The 27010-nt window shown below is 40.1% G+C and overlaps 1 protein-coding gene across 5 annotated transcripts in view; it reads right to left on the reverse strand.

Moving 5' to 3' along the window:
• The window catches only part of FAM110B (family with sequence similarity 110 member B), a 111960-nt gene that overhangs the window by 19814 nt on the left and 65136 nt on the right, over nt 1-27010 (reverse strand). The gene's annotated exons all lie outside the window — the stretch shown is intronic.

Raw genomic sequence — 27010 nt, forward strand, 5'->3', positions numbered from 1 at the left:
TGTGGCTGTGCACTGGAAAGCCTATGAACTGTTTAATAATAACAGCTAATTAAAAGGCCATTTGGGAAGTCTCAGAACACAAGCTCATATATGACGCAGTGTCCAAGGTGTGAGATGAAATGCATCTGTGCTGGGGATCAGCGTATAAATGCAAACAGGGCCAAACGTCAAAACTCAATTTTTAATTCACTGATGAAGGACAACACAAAATTGTGCCTTTTAAGCTTTTGTTATGGRTAAACAATCCCTGTAGTGTTTTTGGCTATTTCCAAATGAAGAAGAGAGAAAATTCTGTAGAGAAAAAACACCGCTCTGTTTCTATGATAAACACTGGAATCAACGYCAGCTACTTTGCTATAACTGAGGGAAAATATCAACATGTAAATGTTAGTGTTATTTCAGGGCAGCTGCTAGTTGATTCTGACATGAAAATATGGAATCTAACTGATGATCTGTTTTCCCATATTCAAAGTTAAGGTCAAAGAGCAAAACATTTGTGTGCTTAAAACCCTCCACACCTCCCTGCTGGAAGGGCTGACAGGGTATGCTCCAAACTAATAACAAAAAGCCCTAAAAATCTACTCTTTAATTTTTATACATCTATTAGGAATTACTTATTTACTTTTCTACATCGATTTGAAGTGACTGTTAATAGGAGAATCATGATGCTCAACTGGTGGCACGAAATTACTGAAAACGTAAAAATTTTGTCTTTTTTTTTTTTTTAAGCCTCTTTCCTTTTCTAGAACATTTATTTCAGATAATGCATTTTTAAACCATGGCAGTATAGTATTTACAAAATACTGCTCCTGTCTAGTCAATCAATAAATCTTTCATTCCACATTCAACACCTTCTCCTTTTTCTCACCAAAATTAGCAACAACATTTTGGGGATTTAAACCAGTAGTTAAATACGACACAGAAAAAAAAAAATCCTAACCTTTGTGTTAGGAAAGGAATTTGTGTCAGCTGCTAAAATTGTAAATATCTTCACAATAAATTGGTGGACAGAAAACCACATGATTTTAAATTTTGGAGATAATATTCCTGTAATTAAGCACTTGTGAATGCAATAGATAAGGAAAAAAATAAGTCATTTGGGAGGAAAACATCTCTGCTGTGGGATGCAGCCTTCTGCACATTGTTTTATGTGCAATAAAGGCAGTGATGGAGGAAGGGAAGAAGCTTTTCCTCTTTGCTGTGAGGCKGGCGACAGCCAGCAGAAGGGCAAAAATGTCAAGCTGAGGAACTCACCATCACAATGGCTTTTAAGAGAGCTCCAGAACACAGACACCACACAAGTGCATACACCAAAAAGTTTTCTTCTTCCCGTACCAACAAGAAYACACTTTTACTTTTTAACTAAAACAAGTCTATAGACACAACTCACATACATGTGGTTTACTCCAAAAATAATAAGGCAAACATACTCATTCATGATATGAATGTCAGTGTGAAGTATACAGTGGAATGTGTTGTTTAGTGAACACCAATGTACACTCTGTTAAAAATGTACAGTCTATTTTATCTTTAAAACATTAAAGAGAGATCATGGCAATAAAAAGTGGAAGAATTAATACTGGAGTACTTCCTGTACAGTGGATTGCCATAATCCTCTGGTTCCACAATAAACCTACTGCTCTAGCCAAGGATTTCCTGAGGGGGTATCCATTAAATTGTGAAACCACCAGGAAGGGACACCACATGGCCTTCACTGAGCTTGGATTTGGACCCAGGACAGAAATGACCAAAGAAGMTACAAATAAAAAACTCAGAGAAACATTCTGCAGAGCCTTTACTGAATGACTGGCCTCAYCATCCATGCTGTGGAACAAAACAACTATTTGGAATTGGCAACAGCAGAGTGTACTGACAAAACTGTCAATGGATAAAGCTTGTAGAGTAATGTGGAGACAGACCAAGCTCTGAACTGTGTGAGTTACACACTTGTGTAAGCTCTTCAACAGGACACACAATATTCYCAAGGCTTCACATCTCCTACATGAAGCCCCAATGTGGAAAACCCTCTGTGAGGATAGGACAGCAAATCCTCAGACATGCCAGATTTTGAAGGTGCAGAATGAACAGCCCAAGGCAGAAAAGGCAGAACCATGTATCAATTGCCCCGCTTGAGCAGATGAACTTCTGGTAACAGATGYCCAGTAGCACTTCATCAGTTCAAGATAGTGCCCTTCAGCAACACATTTCAGACAAACTTCTTAATCAAAACAACACCCTTAGCACAGCTGACAAGGGCCAAATACACTGCAGTGAATTTTTAAACATAAACATGGAACTGCAAGAAAAAGTAGAGAAAATGAAGAATATAGCATAAATTTCAGTAGAATATATGAGCAGGACTTAYCAGGATAGCTAAGAGCACCAGATCCTCCTTTCTTAATTTAATATACTGTTTAGYGTAAGAGGTGTCACATGAATAATTCTCAAGTTTTAATTACTCACACAAGTGCAATTCTTATGCCTTTAGCAAGCACCATGCCAGACCCGTCACCAAATTTTGGTTCCTCCAGCTACCTCCCTGTATGGCCCAGACAGAGAAACCCAGAAAGGCCACCACCAACTCACATGTGCTTGTTTTTCTCCATGAAAAAATGAAAGAAAGATGATAAATAGACAATAAATAAACAAGCTCTGCTTGTTCCASTACTTCTGAGGAATTTGCAGTACAGTGCACAGCCAGCTCTGCATTTGAAAAATCAACCTACTTGTGATAAACTACCAAATGCTGGGTCTTCAAGAAGGCAACAGAACTTACATCTGACAACTACTATAGTTGATACTTAGGTGTTTTTTGATTCTTCTTTTTAAATTTTTTTTCCTGGCCCTGGAGGTCCAGAATTTAATTTCTCCTGCAGTTGTATGATTCAGATGAAAACACAGCAGGGTATGTTGCTGCACAGTTTTACACTGGAGGCACAGTAGAGTCTGAAAATGTTTGTTACCACTGAGAGTTCAGTGCTTCTTTCTGGTGATGCACAGACCTTCTCTGTGCAGGCAGGCACAGCAGGGCACAGCTGCCATGGTGGGCACTCACAGCTGTGCACAGTCACCATCCCATTCATTTCTCATTGCCACTCTTTCCTAGATAATTTTTTTCCCCTTTAAGTGACTTAACAAGGCCTGTGCAAGCAGATTGSTATCAMAGAATCRTARTAGGGTTTGGGTTCWAAGGGACCCTAAAGATCATCTGGTTCCWACGCTCCCACCATGGCCAGGGACACCTTACACTAGAGCAGGATCCCGCCTAGTTCAGTTAAACAGGAATGGATTGATCTCCACCACACTTTCTTTTAGGAACATTAAGTGTCCCCACAGTGCTTCTCTTAAAAATCAATAATAGATATGGTGATATAGTGCCAAACATGTGATAGCTGAGATATGTGCAAAGAACTGATTGGTCACTGGCTCCTACTAGACAGGTGCAAATGGCCTCAACATGAATAATTACAGCAACTGTCCTTATCTTTTCAGTTCTCTTTGGGGGAAAACAAAAAAGAGAGAGAGAGAGAGAAGTAACAGAAAGAAAAAAATAAAGAAGAACTAAAACCATCTAAAACAACACAAGGACAGTTGGTGCCAGACTTATCAAAACCACAAAAAATCATGACACTGAGCCATCTACACAAGCTGGTTTCCCACCTAAGCTTCAGCTAAGATTTAATCTCCTCTGTAAAGGCAGAAAATGCCTCACACCTAGACAGGGAGCACCCAAACCAAGATAAGAAACTCTAGACTCAGACTGTAAGAAAATACTAACTTCTTCAATTATATGGGCGTAAACTACCCCGTTCTCCTCTGAACTGACATTTCTCTGAAGCTTTTTTCTCCATAAAATACCACACTCATTCAAATCTCTCTCCAAAAAGTCCTTCTGGAACGCCTAGAAAAGCAGTCCACAATGGCTGGGCAGCTGGCATACTGCAATGGCTCATTATCCTAATTTCAATAGGAAATCTCTTATCTGCTGGTGAAATCAAGGTCAAGTGGAAAATTTTAACAACCACCATGAGGAGAACTGTGGCTCTTAAGGTTGTAACTTGATAAATTCTAAACAAAAAATGCCATTTTTTAGATATGTAATTTTTTTTACCATTTGCCAAGTAAAAGGATATCCAATCACCCAAGAAGGAGAGATGCTCCTTTTCAAGACTGACTGACTTGGGGACACCCACACCCAGGCTAAGTACACCATTTGTGGTGCCAGACCATTCTAGTAACACAACACATTTAGAAGATTCATTAAATAATATCTTAATTATGTTGAGACCTTTAGAACCAAGAGTCACTGAAATGTGACTGTAACATTCAAAACTACAAAAAACGCCACTTTGTCCCACCAGTGATCCCTTTAGATGGTCCCTCACCAGTACAATATTCTTACAATAAAAAGCACCCATGATATGAGAAAAACAGATCTCAGAGTCCTGTGACTGGCATTGCATATTCAGAATGCTAAAATCTCAAAGGAAGRGATGACCAAAGTGTTTGTGACGTAAGCAAGACTCCAGTGAGGATTTTAAAATGGAGAAAGAGACCAGCCTAACATCTGGATTTCTTATTTGAGATACATCTGAAGAATGGAAGAGACATCTGTCCCTGGATATTATCAGCAGAGGGACATATCTCATAACAAATTCTCAAAGGCATCATCAAGGACATATCCTGCTCAGCATCTCTAAACTCAAAAGCATGGTGTGCCCCGTGCCTGGGGTAAGCATGCAGGCACTGTAGTGAGGATTCAGGGATTGTAGCCGATTTTTCCTATYTTTACTTGCTGCAAAACAGGGAGCCTCAGCCTGGCTCCTCTTTAGATAACTACAAGCTGAGAATTGCCAAAGCTTATCTCAGTTTAACTCAGAGATATGAATCTTAATGAAGAATAATTAAAGCAAAGACTTTTGCCTTGCTGATGGAAACTGAAATGAAAGAGAAAGGGAATGGAATTATTATAAAACAATTTTCAGGTAGGCAACATCATGCCAACTAAAAACATCTTATGAAAAGCTRAAATATTTATACCTAAATATACTTTCTATAGCTGCTCTGCTTTTTGCCTTCATGCAGATGATTCAGAGAAGTCTCATCCTTGAACATTAAAATCACAGAAATGCCACAACAGGAAAAGTGAAAACCACAGATGAAACTTTATTTGAACCACCTGGATGACAACAAATCTCAATTAGGAGACCTCACACTGACATGTGCAGACACATAGAGAGGAATGCTCTGTGCCCGAGCTGGCCAACCTGTAAAGGAGTGGAAAGGGAGCTCGAAGCTGCTGCTCATGCTCTGCTGAGTGCATGGAATTACTGCACATGTAATACAGCAGGAGGTCAGAACCACAAGCTGCGAGGCATAGAAGAGCTTATTTACAGTGTTTCCCATGATCGAGGAAAAAAGAAAAAGTTTAAACACCTCCCAAAAGTATTTCTTTGCAAAAATACTAATCTTGCTGCTTTTTTTGAAAAACATACCATAATAAAGGGGAAAAACAAAACAAAACAAAACAAAGCCCAAACAATCAAGACAGGTATACAGCCACAAAAGAGAAATGGAAATGTTTAAGAGAATGAATGAAATTCAATTCATCACTGACCTTTGCCTGAATGAAACACTGAGAAATTTTGTTGGCTTTGGTACTGCCAGCAAAAGGTGGTTTAAAAGGTTTGATGGTCTATATGAAATATTCACGTTTGGATGTGTCAGTGCCTTATCTTGCTCAGAAAGCCCACCTTGGGTTTCCCTACTGGAATTCTCTACTTCTCCACTTGCATAGCTGTGGTTTTTTTGCGTTTTGGTTTTGTTTTTTTTTTTTTAAAGACTAACGTAATTATAATTCACAAAAATTCACAGGTAACCTCTCATTCTGAGAGTTAACATTGAACAGATTTTTTAACAAATCTAATTTTGTTCAGTTTTGCCTAATCCATCAGTAAAGAAAACTAATTTTTGAAATAAATTACTTCAGTTGGAGCAGTGTAATTGAAGCACATTTGAAGCTTATTGCTTTTCCCAAGTTAGACCATGTTACAGGTATAAAAATGTTTTTATAAACAGATATACTTTTTCACAATTTTACCAAAAAAAAAAAAAAAAAAAAAAAAAAAAAAAAAAGAAAAAAAAAAAAAAAAAATTAAAAAAAAAAAAAAAAAATAAAAAAAAAAAAAAATTTTTTAAAAAAAAAAAAAAAAAAAAAAAAAAAAAAAAAGATGAATTCAGGTAATGAAAAAGTTAAGCTTGCATTTTTCATGGAAATGCTTAATTAAGCCTAAATTCAGAGATTCTGTGCATACTTTCTGGGGGATACTTAGCATCCAAAAGTCAAACTGTGACCATGAAAGAGGTGCTTGGTATCTGTGGAGACCAAATTTAGCAATCCAAACTGGAATGTACAAAGCTAAAAACTGCCTTTTGAAATGTTAGACTTCATGTACCTTTGCTACATGAAGAAGGCATGACCATGCACGACGAAGGAATAAATACTGTCCACTCCTCCTCATATCCCTGGCCCATCACCCTTGGCAGCAGACCACACATATCCATTCCAAACAGCTCTTGCTGAAGAGGAGGAGATGAAAACAAGACTTGACCGCATATGTGCTTCAAGTACCAAAAGGGGATTCTTGCCTCCTGTCTACAAAAGAATCCCTTTGATTTTTATGCAGATACCTAATTAAATTTCTCTGTGCATATTAAGTTTTTGGATGTCTAGCTGCTTTATGTTCAGCCCCAAATCAAAAAGAGCACACATTCATATAAATGACCCTTTCACTAAAAGAAACCAAACCAAAAAATAAGATAAGGATTGCTGTATGTAAATATATCATCCACTCTAGTTGTTTTTTCAGTTAAGCCAAGTAGAAGAGATCATGCACATAACTTCTAACTAGGTCACAAACTCTACCTTTCTAATATTTTATTCATGCACCTTTTAAAGGGATGCACATTATTTCAAGTTCCAAGAGGAGCATGATGCTAYGAGCAACAGCTCTTCACAAGTGCTTCAATATTGTGTTGGGATTACTTTATTTAGGGATGCAGAGACAGATCCAATTTCTTCAGTCAGTGAGAAATAACAACATAAAATCAACTTGTCAATCTCTTGGCATACTATTTGCTTTAACTTATACTCAATAGTTCCTTGATGAGTTGGTGGATCACTCTAGAGGAATTCTCAAATATAYTTGTAAGAAGAAAATGCATTGTCCAAAGTCTAAATTAGCCACACAGAATTTATACATATATTAGACAATATTTAATGATAGGCACAAAAGAAGTTAAAACCTTACTGTTTCATATCACATACTCTGAAACCCATGATGTTATTAGAACACATACAGAATAATTGCATATGAATTTTCAACGGGGAGATAATGGATATTTTTTAAAAATTACATGAGAATTTTTCAAGTGCTGCAGCTCTCTGCTTATTAAACTGGATGTTTACACTACGTCTGATCCTGTTTCTTAGGATCTATACAGTCTGATGCCTTCTTTCAGGCCAATACTTGTTACATCTGATTCACTAAGATTCAGAAACTCTATCTTGAGATTTTTTTGTCTTTCTCCCCTAGCTAGAAAATGTTGGATATCTACAACACACTCAGCATTACTGAGAAAGGGCATTTGCAGAGGTTAAAAGCAGGCTCTGGGCCCTGAGCCAGTCTCCAAATGTTCTTTGCCCTGCTAAACTGTGTTTGGATTTGCTGTGAGAGTATACAGGATCTGCATAGAAGCTCTTSAAATACCAGGGGCAACATAATGTAGAAAAAAATAGGGAAGCAGCAGAAGAATCTATTTTAGAGCCATTTTTCCACTTCATCTGCAAACAGAATACAGCTTACATAGAGATACTGGACCTGGAGCAGCATCCGCCTTTTGGGGTTGGATGCTTGCATTTGACTRCAGAATATTTAATTTTACACTGGACAACATGTTGTAAGTTCTTWAAGAAAAAAAAAAGTAAGGATCAAGTCTTGCTGGATAGGGATARTTGTAAAAATACACATCAGGAGAGATAAAAGCAAATGAGTTAAGAATTAACAGTTGCTTTTTTTCTTTTCTTTTATTATATATAGATTTTGGTGCGACATCAAACTACATGCAGTTCATACTTTTCTTTGCAGATGTCATGCAAAAAGGTTAAAAAAAGGAAGAGCTTAAGGTCAGATGACATGAAAAGAGAAACCAGTCTCAGGGTTTCTCTCATCAGAAACCCGTCTCCCATCTCATGTGGGATGCAGCACAGACCAGAGCTTTTGCTCTAGACRTGCTGCCTGGAGCAGCACAGGCTGCCCAGTGTCAGACCAGAGCCAGTGGAGTTGGAGCACAGGAGAGGGTGAGGGCATTGTGTTTGCTCAGTGCTGAAAAAGAGGAGGCTACAGGGAGACCCACCCGCTCTCTGCTATTGCCTGATGGGAGGGGACTGACTGTCCTCAAAGGTGCACAGAGAGGGAGGGGAGCACCAACCAGAGCTGCAACATGGGATATTACAGCCTTACACAGAGGGAAAGAGTCTTTTTATTTTCAGGGAGGTGAAACACTGAAACAGAAGTCCAGAGGATCTGCTGGACTTTCACCCTTGGAGATGCTCAGAACTGTCTTGTGAAAGGCCTTGAGCAATCTGAACAAATGGGTTGGTCAGCAGGATGGACTAGGTGACCTCTGCAAGTCCCCTTCAACTTACACAATGATTCTCTGATCTCATCTTGCTACCTCTGTTTCASTGGTGTTAAAAATCAGTGTTTCTTTGCCTCTTCCTCATCTAAGCAGCAGATGATCCAGAGATGGAAGACAGAGCAATAAATAAATACATGTTTAAATTCATCACCATCTATATCCACCKCTTTCCATTTCCCCTTTTCTCCATGCTTGAAAGACTGGAATATTTGCTTCTCAGTATGCACCAGGCATTTCCTCTGCTATTCTGCTCTTTGCATCTCTTCGTGATTAACTTGCCAGCAGCACACAAAACAGGATGACTCGAGGAAATCAAGAAAACATGAGGAGGAGAACAAGAACTATGTAGAGAAAGAAAAGCATTTAGCAGCAGGATCCTGTAACTTATTCATCAAGKCAGTGACTTAACAGGCAGTGCTGTGCAGGACTGCTTTGTGTACAGCATTAAGGAATCAGTTTGGCAAAGGGGGTGAGAAGGATAAAAAGCTGCTAATGCCAGTGTTTAACTGTCAGTAGAGCCTAAACAGAGGGCGGATGGGCTGTCCATTCTGTGCAAGCCTGGCTGTCATGCTGAATACGTGCTCCAAATTCCCTGTATTGGYGATACAGGTATGCAGGGACACACAGGAACACATATGACATGCCAGGACAAAATCAAGTGACAGGTATAATACTGCTATTTAGAAACTGTCTAAGCAAATGGCATGTTCTGATGCCCCAAACATGTATTAGGCAGGGCAATTGCCRAGGGTATTCCACAAAGTTCTGTGGCACATATTGCATGGACTGAACTAGCCAGTTCAATAACAATGACGTGATCTGCTTCTTGCAGCCCATGAAAGATCACATTGAAGCAGAACCAGGCAAAGATCTTGTCAAAAGAAAATAGAAGATATGCAAAAAATCTTGAGTTAGGCTGTTTAACTCTCCCCAACATTTCTGCCAACAGTACTAGCAGGAACATACCAATATTTGCAGTGATACAACTCAGTACCAGTATTCCCAGCWGATATTGAGCAACAGAGATCAATGAATTAATTTTTTTTTCTGTTTAGTGAAAGTAAATAATAGTATTATTGGAAACTGAGAGAGAACAAACAAACTAAAGCAACTCAGCAAACCCACACAAAACCTGGGTAATTAAACTCCCATTTTTCACAGCAAGGATGCCTGGAATCTCAACACTGCAAAACATGTGACACTCTTCCCCCATTCAATTTTCCTTAAATCAGCCCTTTTTCTTCACTATCCCAACCAAACACAAACTACATTTTGAAAGCATCCATTTTAGGAGATAAGCACATCTCCATAATGAAGCTAGTGAAATCAAAGCCCAGCTCTCTGGTAGTCTGTCACACGGCTCCTGGGAAATGCTGCTGGGAGTCATTAAAGAAAAAAGTACTCAGTGGCTTCGCATCTTAAAGATGTTCAGTGCAAGACTCATAGCCAGGATTCACAGCTGTCTTATCTGCTAATTACTAATGCATAGAAGCAAACTTTGCAATGCTCTCACCACCAGTGAACCTCCAAATGGCTTGGTACTGAAGACATTGTCCATGCTGGATGTAAGCCATGATACTACAAATGTGGTTTAAAGTTGGTGAGGTTTCCAACCAGCATCTCTACACTGCCAGTGATGATTTTCAGTTCATATTCTCAGCATACTCTCCACGCTGTCATTAGCCAATGTGACAGCAGCATACCAGGAACCCACTGAAAAGGAGTACTTATGAGCATGGAAATGTTTTATCTGTAATATTTCCTATAAAAGAAATATGCAGCTCCCACCACCACATCTTTGTTTTCAGGCTCCAAGCATTATTAACAACTCTTTTGATAAAGAAATTATTATTTTTACACAATATGAGGTGATGGTAAAGATTAATAACATATATGTAATGTTAATTAATTTCATAACGCCAAATTATTTGCACTTGTAAGCCATATCTCAGCTGCAAAGACAGTACAGCTACCCTCCTCTAGTGACCACAACCACATTGCTTTCACCCTACAGTCCCTCCACCAAAGCTCATTGTAAAGAAAAGCACAAGCAATTATAAACTGCATCACTTCTGAATCACTGCTCTGTGAGTTACGGGAATGCCACAGCATCCACAATGTATTAACTGCAAAACACTRTATGTCCTTCAGCAAACTGCATATCTGGTGGGACCAAGCACCAGAGCAGTGACAGGTGCGGGGCAGCCAAAGCAGCGTGTGCCCTTTCCAGCCAWTTCAGCTGGCCAAGATGCAGGTGGACAGCTCACCTGTTGGATGAAAGCAGCTTAGAGTTGGATCAGCCTGGGAAGTGACTGCTTTACAGCAACTCCCAGCACAGCTGACCGCTGGAGTGGTTGCTTTGTGCAGGTGCTCGCTGCAGTGACAAACTCTGGAGCAGGTCYCGGGAAGCAGGAGCAGAGAGAGGCAGGACACCCAGCCCAGCCCAGCCCAGTGGAAGTGGAGGGCACTGTTTGCACTTGCAGGTCAGCCCCTGTTCCCCTGTCTAACAATGGCAAATCTTTTTGTCACTTGGCAGTTCTGGGAACAGAATATTGTCTTGTGAAATTACAATGCTGCTTTAATGCTACCATTATTAGCATTGTCTTCAGACAATAAAATGTTCTGTCGCGGTCGCTGTGGGCTTGCAGCAGTGAATACACACTGAGTCACCCTACATTAATTTAAATAGCACAACTGTGTGAACACATGTTCTTCAGTTAAATCCACACACACTCAAAAGTAAAAATAAGCAGATCTCCAAGGGAGAGCTCACTTTCCACACAATGCAAAAGCAACCCTCGCTGTGTGCTTCCACACCCTCAACAAACACGTGGTAAAAGTCTTAGCAAGACTACTCCTATTTTCTGATCTGGTAGYAGATGAGTACACAAAGCCACCCCCAAAGGGTCATTAAAAATGGCTTTATCTACTCTGGGACCTTCACAGCACAAGCAGAGGTGGTGCCCTCAAGCAGCCACTGTGCACCACGATGTGACTTAGGGCAGCTTCCGATCCCCTCCTTTCCCTTCAAATCAGAACAGCAYCACTCAAGAAGAATAATTGCTCAGATGCTCTCTCACTATCTCTAATAACATACCCCTCAGGTTACATTCAGCCCCATGCAGAGCAGGAGATATCCAGAAGATTTCAGGGTGGAGCACGGGGACAGTCTATTGCCCAGACATTTGCTCTTATCACAGGACTTGCTATGCTGCCAATTCATCACACACTGCTGATACCAGTGCACATAAAACTAAAGCAAACAACCCCTCTGTGTTCAGACTTGTCTGTGCTTCTGCCCCTTAACTAAACCGTCACTAGCAATAGAAACTGCATAAAGTAAGAGATTCTGTATTTGAGAAACTACAGAAGGGACAGAGGGTTAAAATGAGCACACTTCTATTTTTTTGTTTTGTTTTGTTTTACACCTCTGAAACCATCCAGCGCAGTCCTCCTCACACCAAAGCTGCACAGCTGCCTGCAGGCACATTATTTTACACTTCCTAAACCAAAACCTCCTACATCTAACACTTCTAACACACAACTAGATATACTCCAACCAGGTATTGTCATTACAAAAGGATTTTTCTGTCATGCACGCTTACAATATTGGGCATTTGAACAATTATCCTGCCTGATAGAGCATGGCTTCAGTACAATATGAATTCAAAGGATGCAAASTGAGGCAAATAAAGCATTCATACCACCAAAGACATCTGAATTCCCTTTCTCTAGGAGGAGTTCTGATGTGCCCACCTGTAGCTCCTGTCCTCTTCTTCTTGGAGGAATTTCTCTTCCTGTCCAGTAATTCCTTGTGGACAAGAGCTAGGGAAAAGAAGTCCCCAGCTGCCTGGCAGTTTCAAACTCAAGTTATAAAACATGAGCAAACAACACAGCATTAAAAAAATGCTCAAGTGAAGATCTAGGTATAGAAAAAAGAATACTAACAAAAAGCCTTTGTCTTTTTACCACAGAGTACACCTGAGCGGGATAGTTTCACAAGTCCCCTAAATTTTCAATCCCTCCCTCTACCATGAAGCAACAGTGTCAAAAGTAAAGAAGTGCTAATTTCTTGCCTAACTGACAGGAAAGCTTTGGACCGCAGCTTCTTACTAATACAGAAATAAGGCAATACCTAAAAATCTGAAAAAAAACAGATACTTTTTATTCCCCTGTTTGAATCCTTACACAAGTTTCTGCACTTGCCTATAGAGAACAATGAACATTAGACAAACGGCCAGCTGTTTTAAACTTCACTTACGCCCATGGATGAGCTGGATGGCAAGAGCTGGCAGCTGGTCACCTTGCCAGGGACAAGGTGACAGGACACACTATCTTTTGGAGCTGCTTTTATCCCACACTGATTTCCTCTTTTATCCCTGGCAGGTACCTCGTGCACCTRTGCAAGCCTGGTTATCTCTGCCAGTCCAAAAGAGCACAGCCCAGCCCACGGGGTCCCTCCCAGACAAAACAACAGTGTCCCCTTGTCTAAAACACACACTGTGTGCTGCAAGGTTTTGTGACTGCTGGGACTCCCTTGGGACCCCACGGCACAGCTTATGAGATGGGCAGAGCCAACAGCTTCCCCAATTCTCTTCTCTTCACCCAAAAGCAACAAAATGCAAAATGCTCTCTGCACAGAAATGGGCTGGAACAGCAATGCCAGAGATGCTTGGGACACCACAGCCTGGCAAAGTAGGGTAGCACACTACTGTCACCAAACACTGATGAAAGCTTGTCCTACTCACTAAGGGAACTAAATATTTCAAGACCACAGACTCAGAGGAAGGAGTTGGGATGAGAGAAATTTGTAGGTTTTTGTTCCCAGGTCTCTCCTGCCCTTAAGTTTATTGCTCTTGAATGGATTTCCTTCTCGCAAGTTGTGTCACCAGCAAGTTGGGCTGGTGACAACCCATCTATTCCTTCCAGACTAGACAAGGGAGCCAGAAATGACCACTCTAGTACTGAATACAACTATTACAAATTACAAAGYAGCACAGGCATTGAGGGAAATGTTAATAGAGTATTCCTGAGCAGTATTTCACTGCTCTCACATGGCTATAACAAAGGGAGCAAGGTTTCTGTCTGGGCAGGTTGTTATGGCAGCCCTGCACTGTCTYGCACTAAGGCTGCCCAAATGGCAAAGTGCAGCACGTTTGGCTGAGAGCTAACACCTCCTGTGAGCCACTGATGCTCATGTGGAATCAAGATGGATGTGCTTCCTAACTCTTGGCATTTTCAYAGCAGTTGCCAAACAGGTGAATGCTTCAAACAATACCATGCAAAAACTACAYAAACCCTCAAAATCTCAGGTCAGACAATCCCCTCTCCTGCCTAACAGCCCAGATGTTTCAAACAAGGAGAGATGTGCAGCATACAGTAGTAGTCTTCCAGAAAAGCTAACTTTCTGGAGCTTACAGCTTATCCTCTGTGGCTCCTGAAAGGCTTACACTTCAACCATGAGAAAATGTTATCACTTATTATTACACTATATTTCATGCTCAATATTTATGCCCTTTTCTCCAGTGCCAAAAGCTCATACTGATACCTTAAACTTTACTGTGCAAATGCAAGACTTCTATTTCTGGGATGCCTTTTTATTTGTTTCCTTTTCTTTCTTCGTCCTCCTCCCTCAGACATGAAGGTAAGCTTTAGGATTTATTCAWAAATCCAAGAGCAATGCAATCTTAGTGAACAAACATCTAAGATGACAAAATACCCTGAGCATTAAAATATATTAAAACCACCATTTTTTTATTTCACACAGTCAATCCTAGAGTGATTTTTATTAGCGTACAGAACATTAAAGCCTTGTAAAGTCAGATTTACAACAGAATTTGAAACAGCCCCATCTATAGCCTATGAAGTGCTGTTGTAACACAAATTCTAAGTGTCAAACTTTAGTGAATTATGTAACTCAGCACTTCCCCTCTTTTTTAGCTGTAATCTTATTTGAAAAGCAGTTATCACAAAAACTGCCTGTCCTTGTGCTGTAAATATCTTATTATTTTATTTATCTTACAGCTGTTACGAAAGTAAAAGTGGCAAACCATGCATTAAATTGATTTTGTGAACTTTTTTGAAACCTTGACTTTCATTGTGATTGTGGATTAAAATACATGGATAAAAGCAAAAGGTTAAGATAAAATGGAATTAGCAGATAGACAGAAAAATCAGATTTTTAATCTTTATATTTTAAAATGTATGGAAGGCCATAGTCAACAAGAAAAGTCTGTCAAAAACACCAATTTGGGCAGCACTTRAAAGAACTGCATATTCCTTCTTCTTAGACTCTCTTAGCTTCTTTYAATTGCTCCAGAGCCTCAATACAAACAGAACATTCTGATATTTGAGCACAATTTTTGGGTAAATCTTTCTTATTTTCTTCTCAGCAGCTAAAAATAAAATTTAACAAGGATGAATGTTTACCTGATTTCCACAGTTCATGGAAGAGAAAAACTACTGCTCTTTCTGAAGAAATTTGTCAGTAAATATGCAAGACCTAAATGCGTATGTGGATTTCTCCTGAAGTATATAAAAGCACAATAGCTTGAGGTAAAAACCACACAAAATTGCTAAATGAATCTGTAAGTGCTACATTTTCACAGTGAAGCATCATATTCTATCCATGTTTCACCTTTCTCATGTGATGTCATGCATGCACTGAAAAGATAAATATATATCATGCTGCTAGTRAAAATTTCTATACAAGTTCGTGATCTTTTCTTACATTACCTTGCTAATTCTTATAAAACTGCTTTATTTCCCCACTTGAATTCAGTTATATTCTTTCATCCATTCATCACCAGTAGAAAACAAGTAACTGAAATGTCAAATGTTGCCATTAATACCAGTGTTGCAGGAGAAAGCTTAAAACCTGAAGAGATAATTAGGATTATAGAATCATTAAGGTTAGAAAAGCCTGTAAAATCATTGAGTCCAGCCTTTAACTCAACACCACTGTGTTCATCACTAAAACCATACCCCCACATGCCCACATCCACACACCAGGAATGRTGATTCCACCACTGYCCTGGGCAGCCTGTTCCAATGCTTGGCCACCCTTTCAGTGAAGAAAATTTCCTAATATCCAACCTAAACCCCCCCAGGGCTCAACTTGGGGCTGTTCCTTCTGTCTGCAGCTTGYTACCTGGATGAAGAAGCTGACCCCCCAGGTCATTAGAAGCTCCTTTCAGGCAGTTGTGGAGAGCAATGAGGTCTCCTGAGCCTCCTTTTCTCCAGGCTAAACACCCTCAGCTCCCTCAGTCACTCCTAAACCACATTGTGCCTCCAGACCCTTCATCAGCTCCATTCCCCTTTTCTGAACACTAACTGGAAATACATATTTTTTTAACATTACTTATACATGTGTAGGAGTGTGTGTGTGTGTGTGTGTGTGTGTGTGTGTGTGTGTGTTTACAGTATGTATTTATGTATTTTATTCTGAATACCAGAAAAATCATTGCTTTCCTGCCCAGTATGCTTCTCCATCTCCTGCAGAGAAGGATGAAGATCCTGAGCAAAATGACATTGTTCATAATGCGAAAGGTTTTATAAAGAGTAAACAGAATCTACCCCGTGGCAGGGGGAGATAAGAATAGGTGGAAAATGTCAGAAATACTGTCAGATAGTGAACMTATTCATTAAAAAAGTTATTTAGTTCTGAGATTAAAATACCAAAGAAAAATAATAACGACCACCATCCCTTCAGATCACTCAGATTTGGAGAGAGGAGAAAAAAAGACACTTCTAGACTAACTAAAACTACAGGATATCAAATGCAGTCATCACATCTTGTGAAAATTTTTCATATTTTCCTCATGATGCAAATTTAATCTCCTTCTCCCCCCACAAAACCTTCTCCTTCAAGACATTTTCTGGATTAGCTCCAGGGAAAGGGAGAAGCACAGATGAGCTAAAACAAGTAACCCAACTTATCAAACACACTGCAAGGCTGGATGCATATGGAAATGAAATATATTCACAAGCAGATAGACTAGATATGTCAGTATGTTTTTGCCATCTCTGATATAAAAATAGGTGTCAGCAAAAACCCAGTATGAATTCTTGCAAGCCCCTGCAGGAACGCTGCTGTTTWCCTCTGGATTGTTCAACCAGCACAACCACTCAGAAACTTCTCACAAYCGAGGAAAAAAAAGGGTGGGAGGGGATCCAAACCCTTTCTCCTGCTGTGTTCAAAACCCCTACCAAAAAACCCCTAATTTTTCACGTTAGCTGTAAAAAGTACACCTGGGTCATCACCACTGACTCAGGCTTTGTCCCTGTCCAAGAGGGAATGACAGAATTCCCTTCCTGTGATACTGGTGCCATCACTGCAGGTCAGGCAATAATTCAGGAGCCTGTAGCAGCCTAGAAGCAAAGAAAAAAAAAAAGTATCTGCTTTTAACAGCAAAAGCGATTTGAGGCGTGCTCCTACAAGCTTCACCTCACTGAGGAAAACCTCRGTGGCTTTTTCTGTTGTGTGTTTTTCTGTGAGCAGGCATCACAGCCGGCATGTGTGGGGGCTGATGCCAAGCTCTCCTACATCTCACACTCCCACATCTTGGATGCAGCGTGCCTGCGCTCATGCACAAATAAACGACAGCAGCAAACTGTGGCAGCCGTGACCTGAAGGAAGCACCAAGCACAGTCGGCCACCCTCTGAATCAATTTATGCAGACTGCACAGATGCTCTCCTCCAGCATCAGTGTGGGCAACAGCAACACACACAATGAAAAAGGAGCTCTCTTAAAAAAAAAAAAATTGGAACAAAAATAAATTAAAAAAGGGAATTAGAAATGTTTTGCCTTCAGGCAGCTCTTGGTTTCTCCTCCTACCCAAAAAAAGCTAATGTGTTGCTTTTGTAAGCTATTATTAATTCCTATATACATAAAAATACTGATTTCATGCCTGTTCTAGGAAATTAACAAATTGAACTGCCAAAACACACCCCATTGTATGACCAAAATGCAATATCTTATGCTTCAGTCAAAATTCTCTATTACACCTTGTATTTTTCTGCCTTTCTTTCTCTTGTTTTCCCTTTTCCCCTCCATTTTGTCCAGATTTCCAAACTCCAAATTTTAGTAGATTAAATTGGTGGAAATCCTGCTCCTGAACAAAATCACTTCTTGGTCTGMAATTGCAGCAGACAGACAGGCTGCAGCCTGAGGATGCTGGATCAGCCACRGAGTATGGAGCATTTCAAATTTAGGTCACTTGTGCTGCTCTGACCCCAGTGAACAGCGAGGRCGTGTTTTTCCACACTTGACTGTTTTCCTGCTGACCTGCGTCGCGAACAAGACAATGGTCCCAATGCAATTTAAAGAACAAGGTCAGCRCAGGAGGTATTGAATGCTAAATATGCTAGGAAAGGAGAAAAGTGACTGGGAAGAAGAATTCACTTTCCCAAAGTTTGCTGATGGAAACTAAAGGCACAAACACTAAAAGTGCCCAAGCGCACATCCTTTGGCCATGTTTGCTGCCTGCATGACTGGGATACAAAGCGGGGACCGATGGCAGGCAGAAATTGTCACCGTGTGAGGCAAAGCGGAGCTGAGCCAGTAGCACACACGATAAGAATTATCTCTGCTGGAGGCTGCTCGCTGCCGCGCCAGCACCTCGACTCAGTGCTGACAAATGCCGGGGGGAAGCCAGAGCCAGAGCCCACTGATGATAAATGTGGCACCTCGGGTGCTCAGCCTGTCAAACCTGCAGAGTACACACCTTTCTGCAAATGAGCCAACCCCGCTACGTTTAAAAGAGTAAAACTCCTTGAGGAAGTAGCTGCTTGCTGCAGGAAGGTGAGAAAGGCAGCCAGGTCCCATGGTAGTGGAAGGTGAAAGGGARAAAGCCCCAGCTCTCTTCCCTTGGGGCTCCAGTATCCATAGAGGTTGAAGCAGAAGGCAGAGCAAGCTTCGACTGCTCCTTTGCAACAACACCTACTCAAACTGCTTTCTAGTTGTTTTGGGCTTCACTACAAAAAAGACATTGAGGTGTTGGAGTGTGCCCAGAGATGGGCAAAAGAGCTGGTGAAAGGCCTGGAGCACAAGCATTATGAGGAGCAGCTTAAGGAGATGGAATTGTTCATCCTGGGGGAAAGAAGCCTTAGGGTAGACCTTATCGCTCTCTGTGAATGCCTGAAAGGATCTTGTAGTGAGGTGGRGTCACTCTCTTCTCCCAGGTTAGCAATAGGACAAGAGAGAATGGCCTCATGTTGTGCCACATAAGGCTGTGATTGAATATTAGAAAAGGATTTTTCATGAAAAGCACTGGCAGGCTGCTCAGGGAAAGGGTTGAGTCACCATTCCTGGAGGAATGTAAAACATGTGGAGATGTGGTGCTTAGGRACATGACTTAATGGTGGCCTTGTCAGTGCTGGGTTAAGAGTTGAACTTGGTGACACTGTATGTTCTTTCCAACCTAAATGRTTATTTGATTCTCAGTTTTAAAGAACAGAATAAGGAGATGTGCCAGAACAGATAYAACTTGGGGAAAAAAGTAAACCACACTCTGTGTAGATGGAGATACATTACATGAAACAGCTGAGAATGAAATTATATAAAGGAAAAAAAAGTGAGTATCATCTCTATATTATGACAACATAAAGCAGATCTGTCAGAGTAAGTAAAGTTCATATTGTCTAATTCAGTTAATAGGTTTTCAGAGAAACAGCAAAGTTCATTCATAGGGTACAATATTTTTTCACTGCTGAGAGATTTGCAGGAGAATCAGAGACAGGCAGCCTTCTYATAATTTTCACACATATAAAAGACTAATAAGCAATTAGAGATGTCAGGAAAAGGGGCTGATCCTTTCTCCAGACCTGCCAAGTGAAGATTATTCTCTACCATCTCTTAGCTAATGGCTTGTAAGATCTAGTACTACAGACCACAGGCGGCAGAGCCTTTTCCCATTTTCTTGTAGCAGACCATTTTCTGGATTTATGCATCTATAAAATGAGTACTTTTACATTTTTCTYTGTTAAGTCCTGATTCTTTTAAAATCACCTATGCTGGAAGTTTCTTTTGTACTTCAATTTTATTTCACCTTCAACTTTATTTSTCACATTTGTSCTTTATTTTCCTGAAATTCTTCMAATATTTTTAACACCCCCMAAGGTATAAAGCATCTRCAACTGACTACCTAGATGAGGTGTCCATACAAGAGAAACACAGAKTTTGTTGCAATGCCAACCAACATCAACAGGGATCCAACTTCAGTGGGGTCAAAATCACACCTTGAGAGCCACTACTCGCCTCTGCAGTTGGGCATCTTTATATGGACAACCATTGTGAGGCTCCCTCCCGTTGTATTTCAGACCCTTGTTGGTATTATTTCAAAGCATTTTATGGCATTACMCTTTTTGAACATGTAATAGTTTTGTTTGGGATTAACTTCTGTAAAGTTAATTGCAGTTTTGCGTTTTGTTTATATTTCTGACCTCTTTAGAGTCTTTTGAACTTTGAGTATATGTCTAGACGAGTATTTTCAGCTCTTCATAATTTGAATGTCATTCACACAGCATCTGAATCCCTTTCATATAAATCAGTTTAGTTTAGAAAGGACAAAAATTGAGTCTTTTGGATACCCAAAGCCAGACAAAGTATTTGAAGAAACATACACTGTTAAATCCTGTTTTATCACACTACCCATCAGATTACTTTTGCTAAAGTAATTTTGACTGAAAGTCCTAAAATASTGGCAGAAATGAAATATAACCTATTTTTGAAGGRAAAAAAAACCCCACAACAACCCAGAATTAAAGTTATATAAGCTTAGACTGGCTTCGTTAATAAAGCAATGGGAAGCTGCAAACTGAGGAGAAAACATCAGTGAACGAACCATGGATCAGAGATTACAGTGCTGTATTGAAGAAAAATAGACAGGACAGAGATGCCCACCTACTGGGAATACTAAATAGCATTGCTGCTTAAAAAGTAAGAAATTGCAGAAAATAATTCTTTCTAGAGTTACAGCTAGGTTGTTTTTAGCACCTGAGGAGTCTTTTTTGCTAATCCAAAAACAACAGTGCCTCTGCAAACAAAACAGGAAGTCGGGGAAGAAAGAATTTGTACTGAAGACTTGAGTTTGCAAATGGATGACTGTTTCCAATAATTTCCTGCAGCAGACAAATATAGAAAAGAAAGGTGTAGGGACCATATGGCATGTTAATTCCAGTTGTGAYAACAGCTCTGTTTTCTGTCTATCTCTTTACTAGACTGTGAGAAAACTTGTGCAACTTGTGTMACCAACACCAAAAGCAAGCCCAGTCTCATCAGGCACGGCAAATATTTATGAATAAGTAAATAAAAGCTTAGAACTGGGAACAAAAATTGAATGACCAGCCCTGCAAGCCATCTCTTTCCTGAAGGGGAGAATTGCTGAGTGCACAAAGAAGTARTAACTTCTCAGGTGCTCAGGGAAGCTAGGATAAACCAAACAAAAGAACACTGGAGTGAGGAGGAAACATGCGCTGTTGAAAAGGAGCATACAACAATAACAACAAAATTATCCAYGCAAAGTGCTTGGAAAAGCCTGGAACACTCTCCCATAAATCCAGCCAGTCTGTACCGTACTAGTACATAAAACCAAACAGTAAGTGCCAAACAGGACACTGGCATAGGCACTGTGGGTAAGAGCACCCCATTTTTGTAGGAAGGGGCAGCCCTGACAGCCGGGTGGTGATGCAACCACATCATCCTTCTAGGTGAAGGAATGAGGAGAGGACAGGGATGTCCTGTACTGCCAGTCCACAARCTGGCTCACAAACAGCCCGGATCAGGATGCCGAAAGCAGGCATTTGGGTTTGGGGCACGGAAAGACACAAAACAGCCTCTGCTTTCACATTCTGCACTGCTGCAAAGCGGAGAAAGACCACAGTTTTGTCTCCCTGCATTGGTCTCATCTGGCAGGCAGGCAAAGAAAGAGAAAACAAAACAAGASAAACAAACAAAATAACCAAGCCCCCAAAACCCTCCAAAATCAAAACAACAGCCCAACAAAAAAACCCAAACCAAACTCAACAATTCAACACAGAAATAAAAGAAAAAAAGAAGGAAACCACTACCATCCCTCCCCTAAGCCCTCTAAAATCTATTAGATTATGGTTATATAAAAATCACCCTAATCTGTTTCATGTTTGGAAAACTATAGGATACTGATTATCTAGCAACCAGAAATGAGAAAAGCCTCTCAGACACCCACAAAAAACATTTAGTAGCAAAGGAATATGGAACTGGACAAACTAAACGGGGTGCTCAGGCATGATGCAAATTCTTAAACCAAATTACTGGTGTCAGAATGTATTTTTGATCGGTACATCCAGACAGACTTACAATTTTTTTTTTATCTCTAGATAATTCCCCAATGTCATTGCTGCTGCTAGTGAGCTATAAGGAGCAAAGCACATGAAAAAAAGCACATGACAAAAGGAAATTGTTCTTGCTAGGTAATGCAATTCAAACTCTAAATATTTATTTACTCTTGCAGGGGAAAGGGAGCAGCTGAAGCACAGCTGGGATAACTCAGCAGCAYGAGCTGCCACGTGCTCCCCCACGCCACGGCCTCTGGCTGGGCCGGGAAGCTGCAGGGGAAGGGGGAGTAGAGCTGGGCTGGAACACACAGCTGTGGTCCCAGCAGCTCCAGCTCRCACTCCCCACCCAGCATGCACAGTCAGCCTTCAGACATGGCCCACCTTTCACCATCCCAGCGAGAGGAGGCTGGGTTCCCACCCACTCCATCCCCACCAGTGCTACATCCAGCACCAGGACACTTGGAAAGGTCCCATGGGTGTATGCCCCAACCCCTGGGATCTGCTCAGGAGCCCATCCCAGTCTGAGACCAGCTTCCTTAGGTTACCTCCCTGACCTAAAACGAAGCCACTTTGGCCCAGGAGCACATCACCAGGACACTAAACACTGTGTGTCTGGGCAGGGTCAGGCTGCCAAGGGAAGAGGCATGGTGATGAGGATGGGTGGCTGCAGGCACCTTCTGCAATTGAAAAAGGCAGCTGGGAGCTGTGTTCCACCAGGAACACGGCTCTGYCTGCCTCTCATGTGGCAGCAAGACCTTTCTCTCTCCTCTGAAAGAGCCTTGGGCTTCACTGGAGCAATGGCTTGTAGGGGAGCAGCAAAATCAAGATAAAGAATTGATCCAGTTTAAAAAAAAATGTCTCCTCAAAAGGAGGCAGGGGAGACAGGTAGGAATAGCATGATTTGYAGTCTGGCTCAACTGCAAGTGCATTTATAATTGGGAGAAACATGCATGATTTCCTTTAGCTTTGTTCAGCTTTTCTTTAAAATCATAATTTTAACTGCTTCAGTTAATGCCTATGACATGCCCTGTTCACAGCACTAATTACTCCTTATAAACTTATATCTGCACAGCAATAATCACGATGGGAAAGCTTGAAATCCTGGTACAAACACAGCACCACCTTGTTTTGGTTGGGGATGTTTCCCCCCTCAATTTAACAGTACTCCTTGTGACCAGAAGAGTGCCAAAAGCCTTTTCCTTTTTTCCTTTTTAATAAAAGCTCAGAATCTAGAACACTCTYATATTGCCTAAGCTGGTGTTACAACCTAATCCTACCTGTTGATTCCTGTCAATTTAGTACCACTTAAAAATTCAGATTAAAACCTACCTCCATTCCCAAAAAAAGGATCAAGAAATTATCATGAAACAARAAGTACACCAAGTTGCTACAAAGCAGACTTGGTTAAATATATTTCTGCAAAGGAGGTTACTGTTCAGTCATCTCTATTTTAACTGTATTTCTTGATATTCCAATCTTTTTGTCATTTATTTTCAGGCAAAAGTCTTCTTTAGTTAGACTGCAGAATCAGTTCAACCGAGATATAATAAATAATGCTTATTTCCCATGCTAAGATTGGTTTTGCTTAACTTAAACTGATTTAGGTAAAGAAGTGACAAATCCAGTTGTGCGCACATATATATTGATACAAAACAGAAAAAACATGTTATTTTCTGTTGTGAATGAAAAACTCTTGCCAAAAATTCCCTGTAATGAGAAAGGCCATCACTTATCATCACCCCAGGCACATACAGGCCTGGCTAATGCCACAGAACTCCAGCTTTTACCAGCCTCAGCCAGAAATGAGGGCTCACGGCAACCTTTGCGGGTGTTATAAGAACAGGTTCAAGGAATTGAGCCTACAAATTTCTCTATCATCAAGGAAGTTATCCATGACAGGTAACAGGCATGCTCCCTACTGCTGGCAACTGGTTTTGATTGTTTATAAAGAGAGTATCACAATACTAGTTACACAGCACCCCAACAGAACTATTTTTTTCAAATATGCAGAAATCAAATGGCAGTAAACTCACTGRCACAATCTGAAGGCACTGAAAAAGACCTGTGACCACACACAACCAAGATGATGCAGGACCTGTTAGCAYCCAGGATTCTAAGTGCAATTTAGTCCATATACCAAGAGAATGACGCACATACCTCTAATAACAGCTCCCTGTAGATGGGGGACTAAGGAGCTGCACCTAACATCACCTTCACAATGGGACCCCAAGGTCCAATTCCAAGAGAAAAACAAAAGGATTTAATAAGACACACTCTGCAACCACAAAGATAATTCCGATTTATATATTTTTACGAGTATAAGCAATTCTGGATCCTAACAGAAATTTTGGGGGAAGAAAAGTCCACATGTATCCAGAGGGCTCATCCTAAACATTTAGCAGTTATTTTCACAATAAGTCTTTTCATGTTTTGGTATACTTGTGCAATGTTCGTGTTTTCAAAGCTAGCCTAAAGGGTTTCTAAATTAGTATGTCTATGTTACCATGGTAACATAATGTACTACCAAAATGGACCACTTTTTATACATCCACTATAATCAAGTTAGTGACCAAGCAAGTTATAAAAACTCTTGCTTTTTAAGTTTTGAGGTTTTATTGGGCTTTTTTCTTTGTTTGTATTTGGTTCTTTTAACTATTTATGATTATTTTTACAATTTCTATACCTTTCTAAAATTATTATTAAGAATCTGTTTTGCTTTTCATTCAGGAATAAACAAACAGAAATAGAACTGCCATCATCAGCAACAAAAAGCAGTTCTTAGGACTTGCTAAGRGTAGCTGTAGTTTCAGTCCCCAGRCATACAAAGTTTTAACAGCCCATCTCTGGTTTTACTTTTGCAGACTGCTTCCAAAGAAAAGACATTCTTTYCTTGTCACAACACTATTTAAAACCCAGCGACACCACACTCTCAGAGCTTCTTCCACACCAGGATCCTGCCTAACRTGCTGTCTCTGATACCCTGGAGCATGTTAAATGGCGTTGGATGCCCTAAAAGTCAACCTGCCATCCTAGATCAGACCATCTTCAAACCAAGAATACTCAAGTTAAAAACATTCTCATATAAAGTTCAGTGTTCAAAAGACATCATCTTCAYGGTCATCACATCCACACAGACCAGAGTATCTGTCCTACATTCACACAGATTTGTTAAAAGCATGAGTGTCTGCATCTCCAAAGGAAAACCATCACAATGAGAATAAATGCTCTCAGTACAGCCAACCTCACCAACCCATGCCTTTGCACAAGGGCTGCTACAGGATCCCATGTGGACAGGGAGCCACATCCATGCAGCAAATTTTCATGCAATAGTCTTTATTCAAACAACATCAAGTATTTGAATTAAAATCATGAAGACCYGTTTTTGGATCTTTTCTATTAAGAAATAGCATCTAATTGTGTATTTTTTGTATCATAAGGTGTACCAACCTCCTTGGGATATTCCTGTGGTCTTGCTGTTTATAAAAAGAAAAACTAAAAAAATATTGAGGTTATATGAACTTATTTCTGACTCYTGATGAGCTGAAATGAAACGGAGAAAAAGTCATTGGTTTATGSTTGTGTCAATAAGAGTTTGACGTATTAGTTTACAATAGCACTGACATTCAAAGTTGATCTCTCAATTCAATGGTTTGTAAAGTTACATATACTTTTGCTAGAGAAAATTAATAAGAATGTTTGCTTCCTTTATTAGTGTGAGAATACATCAAATACCCAACTTCTCTACTTTTGATCTGGCTGACTAGTTTTTATTCTTCTAGATGATACTGCTATTTCTAGTTGAGTGGTAATGCCTAAGTATATTCGATTAATCTACTGAAACAACTTACTATAATTTATATTCCTTCCAGAAAGCTGGAGGAAAAGGAAGAAATAGTGTCCAATGACTCTATGCAAATCCTTCCAAAAAGACTTAAATGAGTCCAGAATTGCTCCTTTTCATTTGTCACACAAAACAACAGTAAATGAGAGAGTACCCTGGGATTCCCGCCCTACTCCATCCCCAGCTTTCCAAAAAATCACATCTCAAAGATAAAAAGGAGGACAACAATTTAAATAGACTATATATGTGTGTGTGTAGTGGCATATGCATATCTATGTACATATATATATATATATATATAAAAAATCTGTACACACACAATCTCTCTATGTATGTGTATACAGTGCAACAGTTTAACTCATGATTTCCAATGTGGATGCACTTATTAAGGCATAAGTGACTTTCTGCTGTATGGATGGAGTTTGGTGACAGTATATTATAATATTGTCAAAAAACACATGCATGAGTGAGCCACCAAAGTGAAATTCCACATAAAGCCCAAATCATTGTCCACCATCAGCCTGCTTTACTTCCTAACTTTAAACGGCTGGTTTAGCAGAATTGTCCAGTCTGCAGTACACTGCAATGATTTGTGTGTGTGGCTTGCTCTTCTGCTGATTACAGCTTTTGGGCTGTAACTAAAACAAAAGGTGGCTCAGGGGTTTTTCACATACAGCACTGAACACATACCTGAGCAAAAAAGTTAAAACCACCACGATTTTATTTTTATTCCCTAAAAAGTAAAAGAGCCCTATATCTTCAAGTGCTCCAAATGTCACAAGAAAACCAAGTTCAAAGGCATTAGCAATTGTACATTCCCCTATTAWGTTGTAAAAGACGCAGTGTGAAAAATCCTTTAGGATAATCTTCTCCGAATCATTAATTCTCTGCCATTTACATGAGAAAAGAAACACCAGATCTTTTTATGCAGTTTGTCACAAAAATCACAGCCTGGGGTACTTCCCACTAAACACTGAGGTCTTACAACCTGGTCTTTTCCCAGCTGTTCTGAAGGACAGATCCTTACTTTAGGATTWTCCCATTTACATCATTAGATAAAATAATCCTCCCTCACTCCAGAAGTCATAACAGCTGCATCTTAATTGGAAAGAAAAACCAATAAGGACCAGAACCAACAACTGTTACTGCAAAAT

Source organism: Malurus melanocephalus, unplaced genomic scaffold (genome assembly GCF_030028575.1).
Source record: "Malurus melanocephalus ecotype Western Australia unplaced genomic scaffold, MMel_1.1 scaffold_306, whole genome shotgun sequence".
NCBI lineage: Eukaryota > Metazoa > Chordata > Aves > Passeriformes > Maluridae > Malurus > Malurus melanocephalus.